The following is a 12,760-nucleotide window of genomic DNA, read 5'->3' as shown; positions in this document are numbered from 1 at the left end:
GTTCAGAAAAGGAGTGTCTCTCAGAATTTTTATCTTAAAAAAAACAGAATTAAGTCAAAATTTCTATACTTCAGTATGTCAAGCAGGTTAGTAATTGGGGAACATATTTCTTTCTCATAAGTGAATCACTTCTAAATATATAACATGTTCTTAGCCTGTATCCTTCATGAAGTGATTCATGAAATGTTTCACTTGTCACAAGTATGAAGTCAGAATGTGCTAGCTAATAGTTTCAGTGGCCTCCCAGAGATGGGGGCAGATTATGGATGAAAAATAAAGGGCAAGGTGAGTGAATCAATGGACGAAAGCTCTGGAAGACCCAGGTTTAAGCCCCAACCCAGGCATACACTCAATATTTTAGAAAAAAACACACATTCTACTGCTTTTCAAAGCACTGGGAGAAAAGGAAGGGAGTTCTCAGCTTCTTTAAAGTCTTATTTTAAACTGGATTTCCTAAACTCTATATGCATCAAACAAAGGACACTGAAAGACAGCAAGAATTGAGCTGGATATGTCAAGGATTGAAAGGCAGAACAAAGGGGCTGTGGTTTAAGAGTCAGGCAGATATAAGCACACATAGTGAGGACTGAGGTGTAGGCAGAAATGCCAGAAGTGAGCAGTCAAAGGCTAATGCCATGATCAAGGAGTGGGAGCTGGCAGGATGGAGCTGAACAGGCAGGCCCAGGCAAGTAGATCAGAGACATGCCACCTGCCTTAGGAAGACATTGATACCTAAGGCAGGCGTAGGTCAAGTCCCATCCTTTATGTTTCCCTTTAAGAGAAGGAATGAAGGAAACGTAATTTACATATAACTGTAAGGTGCCAAGGGCGATACTAGGTACTTCCACAAATGCTGGCTCTTTGATTCCACATTGCTTTTGAAGAAACTGAGGTTCAGAGAATGTTAGTAACTTGCCCAAGGTACAGGAGACAAAAAGAAATTGAAAGCTCCAGTGATGAGCCCTCTGGCTGACAGAGAACTCTGCCTCTTTTTGCAAAACTTTTGGGAGTTGAAAAAATTGCTGGATGCTATTTAAAATAAAAGATCTATTGTCAACCAGGTTTTCAAGTACAGAAGTCCTGTCAGGGTGTGAGCTAAGCGGGGATTGAGGAAGGCTGGGACCTAGCGATGAGATGCATTTCATACTGGAACAGGTGCTCAGAGCCAGACTAAGCCCTACAAGATATGAGCGCAAACAGTTCAAGCGATTAAAACAAAGAATGAAAAAAAAAAAAGACTGGTGGTCAGGTACATGCAGCAGCCCAGGCAGGCAGATGCTCAACCACCTTGAGCAGCAGGCATTTGGGCTCTGGTATCAGAAAGTCCAGAGCCTGGTAGCATATGGAACCACGGAGAATGGCAGAAGGTTTTAAGGCAGATGTCTGGGTGCCTGACTTGGAACTAGTGTTCAGGAGCAGGCAAAATCCCAGCTGAGTGGGAGAGAATATGGCTGTGCCCTATCCATTAATTAACAAATCAACAAAAATTTATTTTGCATTTACTGAATGCAAGGCTTTGTTCTAGCCCGGGGTTACATCAGTGAACAGACAGACAAAAATGTCTACCTTCAAAGAATTTACTTTCCATAGAAAAAGAAACCAATGAGTAATTCAGGCACCAAAGAATAAGGCAACAGCATAAATTCTTTTTTAAAAAAAATATTTTTAATTGATTTCATAGAGGAAGGGAGAGAGAGAGAAACATCAATGATTAGAGAGAATCATTGATCGGCTGCCTCCTACATGTCCCTACTGGGGATCGAACCCACAACCCAGGCATGTGCCCTGACCTCCTGGTTCATAGGTTGATGTTCAACCACTGAACCACACTGGTCAGGTGCAGGAACATAATTACAAAATCAGATATTAGTGGTAAATTGAGAACATCAGAGAGTTTGACTCAATTCTCTCTGCCAAACTATCAGGCTATAACTTACAAAGTTTCTTCTTAATAGGGACACATTTAGTCTCAAAGTCCAGAGTGACACTGAACCTGCAATGTGTCCAGCTTGGAGGGTAGGACAGCAGGAAAGTTACTACTAATATTGGAGAATATATTAAAAGGAAATTATCATGGAAAAATGTGACCCTCTCATACACATAACTTATTCATATCTACCTGATTGCTTGTAGAATAAGTTTAGCAATTATTAGAACACTCATATTCACAACAGCCCTAAACTTTCACCAAGAGCTGTAATGATTGATATTAATTTGGCAGTGGTGTTAACCAAAATGTTTGACACTAAAATCATTCACTGAAATTGGTTTGCAAAATACTAGGTTAAGTAAACTCAATTAAATTAACTAATATATTCAAAGTAGATAGCTAGCATAAATTGAGAAAATATCATTGTTCTTCAGTCTTTTGTCTAGCCAAAGGAGGACATTTCAAATTAAATAAAAATATCTGAGAAGGAAGATATATGACTGACTCTCCATGTATTTAAAAAAAAATACATCTTTCATTCTAACCTTAAAGACTCATAAAATAGCAGAGTTAGAATAACTCTAAGAAATTTCAGGGAGCCCGGCCAGCATGCTCAGTGGTTGAGCATCGACCTGTGAACCAGAAGGTCACAGGTCAATTCCTGGTCAGGGCACATCACCGGACTGCAGGCTCCATCCCCAGTGTGGGGTGTGCAAGAGGCAGCCAATCAATAATTCTCATCATTGTTGTTTCTCTCTCTCTCTCTCTCACCCTTCCTCCATAAAATCAATAAAGAATATATGTGTGTGTGTGTGTGTGTGTGTGTGTGTGTGTGTGTGTGTGTGTTTTAAGAAATGTCAGGGAAAGAGTTCCTCCCAAGTCTATTTAAGTGCAGTGACAGTCCTAGGTTTGGAGCCCAGGGTTCCTCAGAGCCTGGTTGGGACTGCCCACCTCTATCACTGTCATGCCCTCATAAGGAAGAATGTCGGGTCTTGAGGATAAAAAGAAATGTTCTCTGTATGCCTCAAATTTTTCTCAACATACAAAATGCCTTAAAACTGCGTGCTAATTCTGATTCAGTTCATAGAATCTTCATAGGTTTCATCTACCCACACCTACTTTTATTTGAGCAAGGGAAAATAACACTTAGTTGTTTCCTCTAACAAGTCTCAACAAAGCCAAAGCTGGTTTAGTCATTTTCCAGCCTTTCTTTTGCAAGGTTTGTTCATCATAATGAGCCTGAGTCACTATTTTCCCTAAAGATAGACAGGAAGAAAAAAGAATAGAACGATTATTCTTACATAGAGCTCAATAAACAAATTAACATATTTATCTTTGTCAGCATGGAACCATGTTAATGATGTATTTTAAAAGATAAAAATTTAAGAAATAGTAAGAGCTCATTTTTGTTAAGTACATCGGTAGCTTTTGTTATGAAAGGGGCTAGGGACATCAGAGGAAAGGCAGCATGAGAGGTCCCCTTGACTTCTCTCCTTGAAGTTTTTTGTTCCTCTTTTTAAATATGTTTTTATCGATTTTTAGAGAGAAAGCAAAGGAGATATAGAGATAGAAACATCGATGAGAGAGAAACATCATTAACCCATTGATTCTGCGTGCCCCCTACTAGGGATCAAGCCCACAACAATTCCCTGACTGGGAATTGAACTGGTGACTTCTAGGTTCATGAGTCAATGCTCAACCACTGAGCCACAACAGCCGGGCTTCCCTAGAAGTTTCAACCATTTGAACAGCTATAATTCAACAAATGATTCCATGCTTACACACACACACACGTACACACACACACACACACACACACACACACACACACGTCTAAGAGATCTGCCCATTGAAACATCTGAAGGTAGGTAAGTAGAGGTGAACTAGGGAGGTCAGAAGGGAGAAGAGCTAAGATGGTGCCAGGGACCCAGCCCAGAACTTGCAGCCCAGAGCTCACAGTAGGTCTCAGCCTTGAGGGCAGGAATCAAGTTGCCACTGACACTCTCTTCAGCCAGTAGAAGCAGACAGATAGTGAGCTTTCCCACAGCAGTGATGACTATGTGCTGCTGCTGAACCCAGTGACCTGGGCGGGGACAAAGCACAGAGTGGGGCCACCATTGCCTGGCAATTCCAGACAGAAAAACAAAGTCTCAGAGCCTGGCAGCCTACCCTCACCCTCTCAGAGCTAGCGATGGGCCCAGAAAGAGCTGTAGCAGTGGGTGTTGGGTTGCAGAGCACATTACCTGCAAGCCTGAGAATTGGTAATACAGAAACATTTTTTCCCTGAGTGACAGGGTCGAGTAGAGATACAGAGTGGAGGTCACTGAGGTCTGCCAGTCACTATTACTGGGAAAACAAAGCAACAAAGGCAGCAGCCCGCCTCCCACAGGTCACTCCAACTCCACCCATTGAGGCTGCACTACCAGCAGCATCTGGCTGCAAGAAACTGAGGGAGAAACTGACAAAAACATAATCATAGCAGGGGACATAAACACCCTATTGACAACTACTGATAGATCATCCAAATGGCTAATGAATAAAGAAATATTGGCCTTAGATAACACATAAGACCAAATGGACATAATTGACCTTTGCAGAGCCTTTCAGCCCAGAACATCAGATTATACATTCTTCTCCAATGCACATGGAACATTCTCAATAATAGACCATATGTTGGGACACAAAACTAGCGCAACAAATTTAAAAAGATTGAGATCATCCCAAGCATATTCTCTAACCACAGTATTTAGAATTTAGAAATAAGATGCCCAAAGGAAGCAAAACAAAACCCCACTTATATATAGATATTAAACACGGCTGGGTCATCATACCTAATAATAGACAAACATATAAATTGATCGTACCTCCGCTACGCTCACAGCCAATCAGAGTGGGTATGCAAATTAACCCAACTAAGATGGCGATTAATTTGCATGCCTAGGCGCCCAACAGCCTGGGTTCTGGGAACTTTCTCGGGACCCAGGCATCCAGGTCACTCCGAGGGAGACACCATGTGGGTCCTGAGCAACCTGGGAAGGGCCTGAGCCAGGGGACTCCAGGGCAGGGGCAGAGCCTGTGATCAGAGGGAGCTGGGGGTCCCCTGCCCAGGCCCCAAGCCTGGGCCAGAGGCTTGGTGCCTGGGCGGGGGCGGAGCCAACAATGGAGGGAGCTGGGGGGCCCCTGCCCAGGCCCCTGCCCAGGCCCCGAGGCTATAGGCCTTGGCAGGGGTGGAGCCCAAGATCAGAGGCGATCGGCCATCGGTGTGAACAATAGAGGAAACACCTTTTCTGACCATTCATTGGCTAAGCTCCCTGTATGCCACTGGTAATATTCTTAGTAACTTGGGTATAAGAATCCAGAAAGGTGGTCTAGGGTTTTTCCACCACACTCCTGGAGAAAAAAACGAACGTTCACTGCTGGAGGGCTAAGAAATGTTATATCCTGCCCTAGCCAGTTTGGCTCAGTGGATAATGCATAGGCCTGCTCACCGCAGGGTCCGGGTTCAATTCTGATCAAGGGCATGTACCTAGGTTGCAGGATCCTCCCTGGCTGGGGCCTAGGTCAGGGCTCATGCAGGAGGCAACCAATCAAAGTGTTCCTCTCACTTTGATGTTTCTCTCTGTCTTTCCCTTTCTCTTCCACATTCTTTAAAAATCAATGGAAACATATCCTCAGGTGAGGATAAAAAAAATAAAAAAAGAAAGAAAGAAATGTCATATCCTATGAAAGACACATCTTGAAAATGCCTAAAGAAAGAGTTGTCATTTTTTCATGGTGAAGGGACCAGAGTCCGTGTTGATGAAAACACCTTGGTGGCTGAGGTGACTGGCAGTGGCTGCAGCAACAGGGTGATGGGGCTGGTGCCTTTCCCTGATCAGCCCAGTCGCCTCCCACAAAGGGAGGCCAGACAGCAGCTTAGGCCCGCTCCCCATGGGGAGCAGGTCTAAGCCATCAGTAGGACATCCCTGAGGGCTCCCAGTATGTGAGAGGGGCCAGGCTGGGCTGAGGGACCCACCCACCCCCAGTGCATGAATTTTGAGCACCGGGCCCCTAGTCCTTCCTAATATATAAAAATCAAGGGTCCATAACATCCAAAATGACTGAAGGCTCAACCGAATACCAGGCTAGGGAGCTGAGGGAGCGGGAGCTGATCAATCAATGGCAGTGGTGACTGGCCAGCAGCTGAAAGGCAGACCTCTTGGTCAGTCCTCCAGGCCCTCAGACTCCAATCAATTGGTGGTGGAGGTGGGGTGGAACTGAGGACTGGCTCCCTTAGTAGTCCTGCAGGTTCAATCTCAAGAGAACAGGCCAGGCACCAAAGGACCTGTGCTTCTGGCAGGATCCTGACAGCACTGCCTGCCTCCTGGAACTCAGTCTTGGGCACTAAGGCCGCTTCCCCTCCCTAGATGCTCCACAAGGAAGAAAGGATACTGCCAGCAGTGCCAGGGGTGACCAGCGGTGACTGCTCTCCCCATGCTTCCTCCAGGTCACTTGAGCCCGCCCCGCTCCAGATTAAGTGTGATCACTGCACACGGAAGAAATGTAGTAAAAAAATAAAAACCGATGACCAAGGGCCCACCTCCATGAACTCTTGGGAGCCTCCAAGCGCTGGGCACCCCAACTATTTTAGGGGCTTCAGGTGAGCAGGGGATGCAGAGGGGTCAGGAAACCTCCCTGGAGGTCAGGTGGTTGGTCTGATTGCAGATCCATCTGTCCTGCTGTCTGCCAACAGCCGCCTCCATGGAGAATGGGAGAACAAAGGGAGGGGGCGGTTCTGCAAACCCCAGAGGGAATCCATGGTCCCAAGTTCTCTTCCCCACCTGCTGACACTTTCGGTTTCTCCCCGAATCAGAGGAGCCGCCTGAGAGATCCTGGGCAGGTGCCTGTCGGAGCCACCTCTCCATGTATGCCTGTTCATCTTTGTGTTCCTCTCTGTGTCTGTCAGGCTGTCCCTGAGCTTGCCTCCACTTCTAGAACTAAGTTTCTGTTATAGCAACAACCTGCAAACCCTCATCTCTTTCCTATGGCAGGATATTTGCACCCCACAGGCTACACCCCCTCGCCCCCTCCTCCCTGGCCTGTGACTGCTGGGTACCCAGAGCTGGTGCAGCATCCTGGGCCCGGACTGGCACCAGTTCCCACCCACATGCCTGCCCCTGCACCGGGCTTCGCTCTCTTCCCCTCGCCCAGCCCCAGTGCCCTGGGGCCTTCGGCCCCCCTCTTGCCACTGCCTGGGATGCCTTCTGGCCTCGAATTCTTGGTGCCGATTGATCAGATCCTGATTCACCAGAGGGCTGTGTGAGTGGAAATGCTCCTAGGCTGGGAGACAAGTAACTGATATGAACAGTACTCAGGGGCTGGACAGCCCCTGGGTCAGGCGGCTGAAAAGAGCAAATACTGTGCACTTCTGTGCTGCGGGCCCGCCAGCACCTTCGCGTCCGTCTGGTGGACTCCGGGACCGAGAGATGGAAGTACAGTTGCCACCAGGCACCACCATTGGCCATGTGCTGCAGACCTGGCATCCCTTCCTCCCCAAGTTCTCCATTCAAGATGCCGATTGCCATACGATCCTGCGAGTGGTGGGGCCCTGCACCTGTGGCTGTGGCAAAGACACCAACTTTGAGGTGAAGACTCCGGATGAGTCCCACAGTGTGGGCCACATCAGCAAGCAGTGTGTGTGTGTGTGGCGGGGGGGGGGGGGGGAGGTGAGGTGGGGAGGCTGCTCCAAGAAGCCCTCACGGATGCACATGACTTTGGCTTGCAGTTCCCGCTGGATCTGGACCTGAGATGGAAGGCTGTACTGCTGGGAGCCATTTTCCTCATTGACTACATGTTCTTGGAGAAGCGAGGAAGCACTGGGCCCTCTGCCATCACCAATTAGACAGCAGCTCAGGGTGAGGACCATCACCTCAGCCAGAACTCAAGATGGTCACCTGGCCTGGCCCCTACTCAGAGGCAGCCCTTTCCTCCATGTACACTACAGAGGACAGACAGGGATGCCTAAGAGGCTAGGGCCATGGTGCCCCATCCCTACCTTACCCCCCTGGCCTCCTTCACCTGTGGCCCCCACAGAAGGGTATGTATGAGCGCACTTCCTGTTACCTCTCACCACTGTCTCCAGCCATCCCTCCGCACACAGGCATATCAGCTTTCAAACTTGCCCTACTCACTTACTCTCACCTCCTTCCAGGGCCTCTGCTCTGGATGGGGCCTTTGGAATCCACGGCTCTGGGGTTTTATAACAGAGCTGGGGTGGGAAAGAGTAAACAGCACCAAAGATGGCTGATATGGCCACCCACCTCTGCCTCAGCTTGACCAATTAGTTCAGCCTCAGAATGTGGCACTCAGAAGAGATCCCTACTTCCCCAGCAACGGCTCTAGGTCCTCAGCCCCAGTGCCAACTTCCTCTCTCCCTTGGCCCTCCCCACAACTGGTACTTGCTGCAGCTCTGTGTGCCTTACTTAACCACCCCTTCCTTCCCTGTCCCTACAAAGGAGGCTGCATCTTTGTATGTTATATTCATATAAACTTTATAACTTTTTTTTTTGGGGGGGGGGGGGAAACGATGACCAAGAGAATGCCACAGTCAACATCCAGAGTCCGGCTCAGGAAAACGGAGAGAAGGGAGAATTCCATAAGTTGGCCAATGTCAAGATATTTCTGAGTGACTGCCTGGTGTGTGAAAGTTGTGTGACCACAGAGGAAGGAGTCCAAGTTTCTCAACAGAGGTAAGGACCAGCAAGCAGGTGGGCAGTAAGGAGCGAGGGGTTCCGGACTGGGAGAGGGATTTCCAACTGTTGGCTTAATCTTATTTTTGGAGGCCTCAGCTCATAGCATGTCAGATATAATGGAAGCTGTGGCATGTTTCAAACTCCCTTAAGACATAGATACTCACTGCCCCAATCTTTCTGAAAATGTTGGATGCTGGTGGATCACAGTTGAGACACTGTTACAGGTATTGCTCTAAGTTAAATAGAGCTTTTCATCCAAGAATACACTCCCTTCTAGGAAGAAGCCCATATCTCAGGATGTGGGGGAACAAATTAATGGTCCCCTTCCCCATTTGGGACAGTTGTGGAGGTTTATCCCAAATCAAGAGCTTTCTGTAGGATTTGCCAAATCCTCATTGTAACTGCATTATAGTTCAACTTCTCCCTCTATCCAATCTTGTCCCCCCACCCTCTTACACATTTGTTCCAAGGAGTATTTCTTAGTAAATCTGCTCCAAAGTCTCCATCTATTTTTGAGAATTTTTCAGATCCATTTCCTTGAACTAGATATCTGTACTTTGGACATATATACTTATCTTGCAAAGTTTCTTTGCTTTGTGTCTACTTCACCTTAAATATTGTAGTCAGTTTCTTCTTTGCTTCACAATTTAAATGCCAGGGCCAGCCATGCCTCAATCAGAGTTCTTCCCATCTCAACACAGGCAGTCCAGTCCAGTTAAGAATCCCAGGCTGTTATACCTCAGAAGGAAGGTGGAGGAGGGTGGGTGGATGCTAAGAGATCAACCAAAAAACTTGTATGTATATGTGCATGACCCTTGGACACAGACAATAGGGTGGGGCTGAGGGCAGAGGTGGGCTGGAAGAGGTCAATGGGGGGGAAAAAGGAGGACATATGTAATATTTTCAACAATAAAGTTTTTTGTTTCTGTTTTAAAGAAGAACCCCAGCCTTTGTCAGAGTATCACCAGCTTAGCCAACAGGACTGTTACAATACTTTATAGCATTAAAAATCAAGCATATAGTTTTCTTTCGGTTCCTGGACCCAATTCTAACATGTGTGTGGAGGCTTCACCACACCAACAAGTAATTCTAGGACACCAGCAGGGTTTCCAATAATTCAACCCAATTCTGACAATATCCATTCAAAGATAGCATCAGATTCCACAAGAATAACATCTAGTTCCACAAGACCACTCTCCACTTCACTCACTAATTGCAAGTCCAGATTGTTACCTGTGCTTCAGACCAACTGGCTATAAATCACGGGTTCCCTAGGATCCCCTATTGGGATTTGATTAATTTGCTAGAAAGGCTCACAGAACCTAGAAAACCAGTTTACTCACTAGATTACTGATATATTTCAAAGGATATTAAAGGTATAAATCAACAGCCAGATAAAGAGAGAGAGAGAGAGCAAAGCACCAAACAAAGGAGCTTATGTTCTGTTGAGCCTGGGACCCAGCACTGTAGCATATAGAAACATTTGGTTGCCCAACATGGAAGCTCTCCAAACCCTCTCCTTTTGGGTTTTTATGGAGACGTCATTACATAGTCATGATTAATTAATTAATTAATTGGCCATTGGTGATTGTTTCAACCTCTATTCCCTCTCTTCTCCCCAGAAACTAGTGAATGGAACTGGAAGTTCCAACCTTCTATTCATGCTTGTTTACCCTGGCAACAAGCCCTCATCCTTAGGTGCTTTCCAAAAGTCTCCTTCATTAATACAAACCTAATGGTTGTGGAAAGGGTCTTTTCATGAATAACAAGACACCCTTTTCACCTTTATGGTTCTGAAGTGTTTTCAGGAACTGAGGACAAGAGACTAATTATTATAACAAAAGATGTTTCCATTACTCAGTAAATTTGAAGGACTTGGGGACCTGTAATACAGGCACTGTGGATGAATATATATATCACAGTATTGGCAAGTTCCTTCCCATCAAGTCCCACACCTCCTTCTTAAGCCACAGTTTATAGCTATACCAAAATTCCAGAATTTCCCTGGACATGTGTTTCTCTGTCATTTGTTTGCATCTTTATACTTCCTCTTTCTTCTTTTTCAAATACTATGGCATTTTTTGTGTGCTTTGGGAGTTCTTACTCAACCTCTAAAACTTGTGTCAAGTGCAGCTTCGCTCCCTTCTGCAGTGCTTGGCTTCCTTCTATGCTGTCTTCAGTCTTTGCTCTGCACCTGGGTATGCAAATTAACTGACATCTTGGTTGGGTTAATTTGCATACTCGCTCCTGATTGGCTGTTTCCACCACCCTAGGAGCTGTGTCGGTAAAGATATTGCTATGGGAGGAACCGAAAAAATGGCAGTGGAATGAATAGACGTGTCCCAAGCCTTGTCCCAGAGCAGAAAGAAAGAATAGCTGAGGGTCACATGGGGAGTGTTTGTTGGTGAGTTAAGGGACAGCTATACTCCAGGAGAAGGTGGAGGGGGTGGGAAATGCTGGACTAGGTTTCCCTGACCTGGCAGCCCCCACTGCTGCTGGGTTCCCTCCCAGAGCCAACGGCTCAGATGCGGAGACCACGCCATCTTTAAGGGGAAAGTGGATGTTATCAGAAGCCTGAAAATCTACAACTGCGGCACCCACCAAACAGCTGCAAACCCCAGAACACCGGTCCCCAATTGGCACAAACACACAGATTCAGAGGAGCTCTACACTCCACCACGGAAAGGTCAGATTTCACCTGGGATAAGGAGAGAGAGAACTACATAACCAAACATCCGGAGAAGAGAGACCATGGGGAGACAAAGAAATAGCCTGCATATGAAAGCAAAGCAGGCATCACCAAAAAAAAGGAAGTAAACGAAATGGAGGCAAGCAACCTGTCAGAGAAAGAATTCAGAGAAATGGTCATAAGGTGGATGAAAAGGATGGAAGACAAATTCGATAATATGAGTAAGAACCAAGAGGAAATGAAGAAGAACCAAGAATAAATGAAAAATGACATCGCTGCTGTAAAGAACTCAATAGAAAGCATCAACAGTAGACTAGAAGAAGCAGAGGACTGCATCAGTGAGCTAGAAGACAAGGGGGGAAAAATACCCAAGTAGAGCAGCTTCTAGAAAAAATATTAAAAAGCAGAAGGAGAGCCTAAGGGAACTTTGGGACAACATAAAACAAAACAACATCTGCATAAAAGGGTTCCAGAAGGAGAGGAAACAGCAAGGAATAGAAAACCTGTTTGAAGAAATAATGACAGAAAACTTCCTTAATATAGGGAAGAAAAAACCCACACAAATCCAAGAAGCTCACAGAGTCCCAAGCAAAATGAACCCCAAAAGACCGACGCCAAGGCACATTATAATTAAATTGGCAAACACCAACAACAAAGTAAGAATCTTAAAAGTGGCCAGAGAGAGACAGAAAGTTACATACAAAGGAACCCCCATCAGACTAGCAACTGATTTCTCAACAGAAACTCATCAGGCCAGAAGGGAATGGAATGAAATATACAAAGTCATGCAAAGGAAGGGTCTGAATCCAAGAATACTGTACCCAGCAAGGCTATCAATCAAAATTGAAGGGGAAATCAGGAGCTTCACAGACAAAAAAAGACTAAGGAAATTTATTACCACCAAACCAGCAATGTAAGAAATGCTAAAGGGTCTACTGTAAAAAAAAAAAGAAGAAATAGGAAGCGAAGAAGGAACACAGGGGTAAAGAATAAAAATGGCGACAAATAAGTACCTATCAATAATAACTTTAAATGTAAATGGATTAAATGCCCCAATCAAAAGACATAGGGTAACAGATTGGGTAAGAAAATAAGACCCATATACCTGCTGTCTACAAGAAACCCACCTCAGAAAAAAAAGACACACACAGACTGAGGGTGAAGGGAAGGAAAAAGGTTTTTCAGGCAAATGGAATGAAAAAAAGCTGGGGTAGCAATACTTATATCTGACAAATTAGATCTCAAAGTGAAGGACATAACAAGAAATAAGGAAGGCCACTTCATAATACTAAAGGGATTAATACAACAAGAAGAAACAACTCTGGTAAACATATACACACCCAATACAGGAGCACCCAAATACATAAAAAAACTCCTGGAGGATATCAAGGGAAAGATTGACAGCAATGC

General features: G+C 45.6%; 1 pseudogene; it reads left to right on the top strand.

Moving 5' to 3' along the window:
* Window positions 1–6,953: 6,953 nt before the first annotated feature.
* Window positions 6,954–7,811, top strand: LOC103295201 (phospholipid scramblase 3-like; annotated as a pseudogene).
* The last annotated feature ends 4,949 nt before the right edge of the window (window positions 7,812–12,760 follow it).

Source organism: Eptesicus fuscus, chromosome 3 (genome assembly GCF_027574615.1).
Source record: "Eptesicus fuscus isolate TK198812 chromosome 3, DD_ASM_mEF_20220401, whole genome shotgun sequence".
Taxonomy (NCBI): Eukaryota; Metazoa; Chordata; class Mammalia; order Chiroptera; family Vespertilionidae; genus Eptesicus; species Eptesicus fuscus.
This window is presented reverse-complemented; position numbering and strand designations above follow the sequence as displayed.